This window comes from Nothoprocta perdicaria, unplaced genomic scaffold (assembly GCF_003342845.1).
Source record: "Nothoprocta perdicaria isolate Ctin4 unplaced genomic scaffold, notPer1 scaffold_154, whole genome shotgun sequence".
Lineage (NCBI taxonomy): Eukaryota > Metazoa > Chordata > Aves > Tinamiformes > Tinamidae > Nothoprocta > Nothoprocta perdicaria.
The window spans coordinates 251,494-258,560 of NW_020454694.1; the positions used below are offsets into that span (position 1 = coordinate 251,494).

Genomic DNA, 7,067 nt, shown 5'->3' on the forward strand with positions numbered 1-7,067 from the left:
ATAACAACAGATCATTCATAAAGAGTGCTCATTTGAAAGTCATCTATACACATGGCCTGTTTTATGGGGTGGCACAGCTTGATAAGCGCTGTTCAAGTGCATGGTGGATGTCTTAGTAGAGTGCAGAGCAATGCTATATATCTTGGCACAAAGAATGAAAATATGTTATACTCATAGAATGTGGCATTTTATGCTGGGAGGGTTTCTCTTTCTCCATTTCTTTTATCCAAATTCAACAAATTAGGTTCATGAGAATTTAGGAATTGGAATGTTGTTGAACCTGGTCTTTAGGATCTTTGTTATTAAGAGTGGATGTACTTGTAAAAGCTAGTGTCTGGTCACATTGCAGAGGTGACAATACAGGTATCACTGAGTARAATTTTCTACATCTACAATAGGTGAAACTGGATCTTATGGTGTTAAATCTATTCTTGTGTATCAGATTGTGATGTTCTCCTGAACTCCCTGTTTTACATGGAATGGGTCAGAGAGCATGGCAATTATATCATCTAAGTTCTAATAGCAAAAAGCTGAAGAGATAGGAATGACTGTTGACTRTAGACAGCATGGTTTACGTTTCACTTAAGTGAAAAGTAAGTAAGTTTTGCCATTGATTGTGATATAAATGAAATCAGATCTTCAAAGAAAAAGGTATCTATTTGTGTCCAATCCCTCCAAACATCTATCCTATCCAAAGTGAAACATGCTCRTTCTTGTACACAAAGACAATGGAAATACCAAAAACTGTGGAAATATCCATCCCAGATTTCTAAGTGTTCTGTAGAAATTCTCCTACCCATAYATTTGACATTTCTGCCTCATCCTTCCCATTCATGCAGCCATAGCCACTTTTTCTCTCCTGTGTAGTTCTAACTGTGGTACAACTAATTCAAAGCCCTGCCATTTTTTTTTCCTCCATGAGTGTACATGTATTGCTTGCTTTATTTAAAAACAAAACAAACAAAATGAACAAAAAATACAAAAAAACTTCCCCTCACTGTCTAATTTCTTCCCAGYTATCCTTCTCTACAAAACAAGGGTACCTTTTAGCCTCAAAAACAGTGAAAAAAAGTAATTACAAGTGAAAGTTAGACCCTGTTTCCTCCTTTGTCTTAGAAAATAAGCATTAAGGCCAACAAGACTAGAAATGTATGGGATTTACTGTTTTAACAGTAAATATCACTAATGTTTTATATGGCAAGTGATGTCATCTAAGGAGAGTCCCATGGAAGGTCACAGCTTCCAGTTAAAGATGTTCACTTTCTTCTCTCTGAATAGAYTACCCCTTCAGCAGGTGTTTGAAATAGGTAGAGGCTTGTTGCCTCATATAAGAAGGAAAAAGAGGATGAATGATTGGTTAGACATGGAAAGTGAGAGTTGGCAATTATATTCATATGACACACAAGAGATGTTATAGTAAAGCTGACTAAAGCCAAGCATGAGTGAGCTAGTCCTCTTGAACAATGATCACCAGTCACCCAGGTTTTGCTTTCTCCAAAGTTATGATTAATAAAAGTGGAGGATTATTACAGTAACTTACTCTTTGTGGGCAAGAGGTGACATCAACAGCAGCTGAGCAAACTGACCAAACTTAGTTGTGTGTTGTTGAATTTTTTCTTCAGTAATGACTAACAAGGGGCTAACAGCATCTCACAATACAAAGAGCCCTTGAAATTGGAAGGATACTTCTGGTGGAAGATTTGAATAGGAGCCACCATTTTAATTCTTCTGCTCAATTTTACAGTCGAAAGATGTTTTGGTTGGCCTAGAACATGCTCTTGCCTTTCTCTTTTCATGAAACACACTCAAACAGGTCAAAAACTACTCCAGCTAACTTTGCAACATTTGTCTGTATGATCTCCATTTTCTGCCTCATCTGCTGACATAGTAATAACTTTTCTTTGCAAGAGGAACTTATGCGTCTCTGGAGCATGGATTATAACAGCAACAATACTAAAAAGTTAGACCTGAAATGCAGAATGCTGAGCCTCCAGTTAATCTCTGGAAGAATGCTGCGTTTAATTACATTTTTTTTTTCTAAACTGGTAGAGAGACTTACAGAAATCCTGCCTGATATTTAACCTTTACAAATTTGCCCTCCCTAAAATTAGAGCTGGCCACCTGGAAATATTTACCAACTGAACTGAAATGCTCTTGTGAAAGCACTGCCAGTGTAAATTGAATTCTTGCCCCTGTACAGTAACAGCCCTTGCATTGTGCAGCCCATAATATATAACTATGAGGTGCCCTGAGAGAAGGTCAGATACTTTGGACTCTTTCTATCAGGTTAACTTTTTTCACRTGAGGTGGACAGCATTTGCACTGATAATAAAGAGGGCATATGACACTATTTCCAACCCCTCCTCTCTTCTGCAAGCACTGCTAAGAAAACATTTCCAAATGGAAGCTACAGAGGTTTGATGTTACATTACTAAAAAGTTATGTAAACTGGTGCTATTCAGGAGATGTCTTTTCTGAACATGAATCAAACAAAAGATGGAGTGCACAAGCTAACCATTTACTTGTCCAAACACTAATAACATTATGCTTCTTATTTTCACAAAGGCATCTTGTAAGGGAAAGAAAAAGAATTTTCTGAGCTGAATCAGTGAATAATGGTCCCAATGGTAATATCTGGATACTCAGCCAGAAGATGAGCTGAGGAGTACTACAGATATTGAAATGTTCAGTCACAGACCAGCTAACTGTATCCTAAGGATTTTGTGTTGGAGGTTTTGTGCAGCTCGGAACAGTTTTCCTGTTCATGAGCAGAAAGCAGCGTGTTCTCTCAAGTAGTGATGAAAAGCTTGGGAACCATGACAGGTTCCCATTTCCATTCTCACACCGGCTCCTTGGGTAGCCCTAGACAGTTGATCAAGCCCTGTGTGCAAACTCTCATTCAGGTCTTCCAAACTGAATGAGAAAGACCCATAGCTAACTCACAAGGACGCAGCAAAGATTAATCGTGTCATTTCTGATCAGGTTTTTACCTGTCAAGCACTATCTAAGTACCAAGCATTCATGCTAGCAGTGATCAATCTTTTTACCCTTTATATTTAACATTATGGTCAGCTCACATTTAAAAGACTAATTTGTATTCTTTGTGGTTCTTAGTGTATTTTAACCCATTCATGATTCTCAGAATATGCTTCTGAAGAGGGTTGTTTTTCCCCCTGGAAGGATCAGATTTTCAGCAGATGCCTAAAATCTTCCTGCAACATTTGTAACTGTAGTATAACTTATGTTCACAACCACCTAAATCTACACATCTAAATACCTCACTGTATGTGTAGATCAGGCAGCAAAACACCAAACACTCACCTACACAGTTACTTCATTCCCAGAAGCTGCAATGGTCAGAGGATCTACTGGCATAGCTTCATGTTAAAGAGTCAGCTTCCAACTGTCTCCCTTCTAAGAGCCATTCCGTCATTCTGCAATACCAGCCTCATAGCTCGTTTCTATTTCCAGCCTGTGACATGCAGCAGTCTTCCCATAAGCATTAGGACACTCTGCCATACCTGGATAACTCTGGACTGCTTTGCAGCTAGACAGTCTTTCCCAGTGATTCAGCTCTGAGACCATGAGCAAGCGGTCTAACATATACAACAGAAGTTTTCTTAACTTTTCATCTTAACCAGAGCTTGACGTACTTCTTCAATATTGCTGTCTGAGGAAATGTTTCCATTGAATGTGATGAAAATTAACGGGTGGTCATTCCAATAATCCTGAGCTCCGATAGAAAGGCTTTCCGTTGTAAAAACTCACCAAAATGACTGGTATGTGGGTGAGGTGGCGGAGGGATATGAGTTTTGGTACATGACCCTTTTTTTTTTTTTTTTTCAGTTTTAGATCAGCCATTCAACCCCAACCTGTGCCAGTTGTGACTAACATGGTTATTCACAAGGCTAACCTTCGTCTGGGGAAGATTTCCTTTGCAACTGATGGCGAGAGATAGGCTTTTCCAAGGGGTGATTCAGGGCAGGAACACTTGGGTCCTGCTCTGAATCACCTTCAGGAGGCTTCTCTCTCCTTCCACAGAGCACTCAGGTTTCTGTGGGATGGGATTGTGACCACCACAAAGGGACATGACCAAGGCCATGTGGGACCTGCCTGTTGGCCCCTACAGCTCCAAATTCTCACTCCAACAACAGCAATGGCAGATGCTTTTTAGAGAGAAAATGTGTACCTGGCCGCTTTCCACAGGCCATTCCCTTCAAACTCCCCAGCATTTGCAACTGTCATATTAACGATGTCAAAGGATATGTTCCTGCCTATTCCCTTTGGTAGTTTTTAATGGACCTTTTTGAGTCTGCTGATACTGTCTGCCTCCACAGCCTCCTGTGGCAACAAATCCCAGAAGTTCAGTCTCCATTGTGTAAGCCCTGTATCTGTTTTAAATCTTCTGCTAGTTTCAACGAGTTCCCCCTGGTTTTAGTGTTGCAGGATTTGGTGAATAACAGTTCTGTATTCGTCTTATCTACTGTTTTCATGATTTTCTAAACCCCAAGTGCATCTTCTTTTGTCCTTGCCATCTTGAAATTGAAAAGCCCTTGCCCTTTAATCTCTTCCATCACCTCCACCATTTGTATCGTTCCAGGAGTTCTGTAACCCCACTAAGTCCTTCTGGAGATGTGAGAACTGCACACAACACTCATGCTGTGGGTGCATCACTGGCAAATTGCTTTTTTCTCAGCACCCTTCCTAAGAGCACCCAGTATTTTATTGGCTTCTTTGACTGCTGCTCCTCCTTTTGGAGACCTCTTCATGATGTCCCCAAGACTCCATCTTCCACCGGGCTGCAGATATCCTTCAGGAACACTTCCCTGAATGTCACTTCTAGGTTGGCGTTTTGCTGATTTGTAGGAAATGACTCCCTTCTCTCAGTTCATCTCCCAAAGAGCGGATGTTCATATCCAGAAGCCATGACATGCAGCTATGCTCACTGGACCGAGGGGATGAACTAGCCTTTCACATCCTCAAGAAGGCGGGTGAGGAAGTCTGTCCTGTGGCTGTCCCTGCTGTACCTCTCTTGGGAGCAAGCAGATTACATTAGTTTCAAAGCTGTCAATTTGGCTCTGATCACAGGAGCTAAATTCAGTTTAAGGAGAGAAAGAAAAAAAAAAAGGAATCAGAACTGACTCCCCACCCCCCAAAAAAACCTGCTTCATGAAAAAAACTCTGAACACTTCTTTGTTGGTTTTATACAGCCTAGATGCTTCGTTACTGTTCCTGAATGGGCAGTTTCAAAGGAGCAATTAAAAAATGTGTGCATGGGTACACAGATGAGCCCTGTTTGCACACAGAAACTTTATTCTGAGCTACCTTATGTCACCCCTTTCAGCAGGAGTCATCACGAGGGCATGACACCAATAAGCAGACAATGAATAAAGAAAATAACTGTTTATAAGTTCATAGTTGGCATACAAAAGTTATTGAAGAGGAACTGATATTCTAGGCAACTGGCCATCGTTTCTGTGTACCAACCCTCTCTTCTTCAACTGTTACAGGGCATTTTTAAAGCTGATTTTAAAGGGACGTCTACAAGACTTTGGGCTTGGCAGGCAAAGTTTTGCCCTCACTGAAAAAAGAGCGTCTCCAGGAGGTCGAGAGAGGTGATCGTCCCCCCTATACACAGCCCTGGTGAGGCCACATCTGGAGCAATGTGTCCAGTTTAGGATTCCCCAGTACAAGAGGGATGTGGAGCTGCTGGTGAGAGTCCAGCGCAGGGCTACGAGGATGATCAGGGGCCTGGAACATCTGCCCTATGAGCAAAGGCTGAAGGAGCTGGGCCTGTTCAGCCTGGAGGAGAGAAGGCTGAGCAGGAACCTGATCAGTGTCTACAAACACCTCAAGGGAGGGAGTCAGGGGGAGGGGGCCGGCCTCTTTTCAGTGGTGGACAGTGATAGGACTAGAGGAAACGGCCACAAACTGAAGCACCAAAAGTTCTGCAGGAACTTAAGGAAACATTTCTTAACAGTGAGGGTGACAGACCACTGGAACAGGCTGCCCAGAGAGGTTGTGGAGTCTCCTTCTTTGGAGATCTTCAAAACTCACTTGGATGCCGCCCTGTGCCACGTGCTCTGGGTGACCCTGCGTGTGCAGGGGAGTTGGACTAGATGATCTCTAAATGTCCCTTCCAACCTTAAGGATTCCATGATTCTATGTTTACAYCCTCTTGGGGATGTACATTACAGTCTTTAGGCAAAGGCAAAAGACAAGTAGGTATGTAATCTACTTATTGCACTTCTCACCTGCACTGAACTACAAGTATAACATTTCAACCATAAAATGTGAAGTCACATGAGAAAAATTAGTGGAAGTGGATTACTGAATTAAATCCAGATTTGAGGACCGTATATCCATACTGAAGGCTTAACCACAGCACTACCAAGTAAAATTTCAAATGTTACAACTCCACATTTGAGAAAAAAATCTGAGATGAATTCCCAAAACTTTGTCAGGTTTAAATTTGACACTGGAAACTCAGGGTCGTTTCCAGCGTCTACTAGAAGGTGTGTGTGCTAGGGGCACCTTCCTCACAAGCACAAATAGCAACTAAACTGCCATTTTTTWATTATTATTATCTTCACCTCCCCAGCATGAAGTGCTCTCAGAATTCTCATGTTCCCCTAACAAAAATGTTATTGAATCCCAAACCATCCTTCATGTAACACAAGGAAGCTTCTGCATTGAGCGGGTAATGGCAAGAAGGAGTTAGCTTTTCAGTGCAGGCCCAGGTACTTGTGTGTTTGCTCCTAGGGAGCCCCACATGCTTCTCCTGTGTGACACGGAACTGGATGGACAGAGAAGGCCATTTCAGACGCGAGGAGGAGCATTTCCAAAGGCTTCCTCTGCCATTTGTTTAATGCATCAAATTGAAAACATATGAAATGATGGATTAATAGAATTAGTAAAGGAACTGAAGGAATAAAACAATAGTAATTTGCAGTGCATTGAGATGTCAGAACTGGAGTATTACAGCAAAACTGGTCTTTGGCTAGAATTTGACTATCCTAGAAGATCACTGGTGCCTCAGAAAGCAACATTGATGGATACTTCAAAAA

At 41.6% G+C, this 7,067-nt stretch overlaps 1 long non-coding RNA gene across 1 annotated transcript in view; it reads right to left on the bottom strand.

Moving 5' to 3' along the window:
* The window catches only part of LOC112943751, a 74,397-nt gene that overhangs the window by 67,099 nt on the left and 231 nt on the right, over positions 1–7,067 (bottom strand). The window lies entirely within an intron of this gene.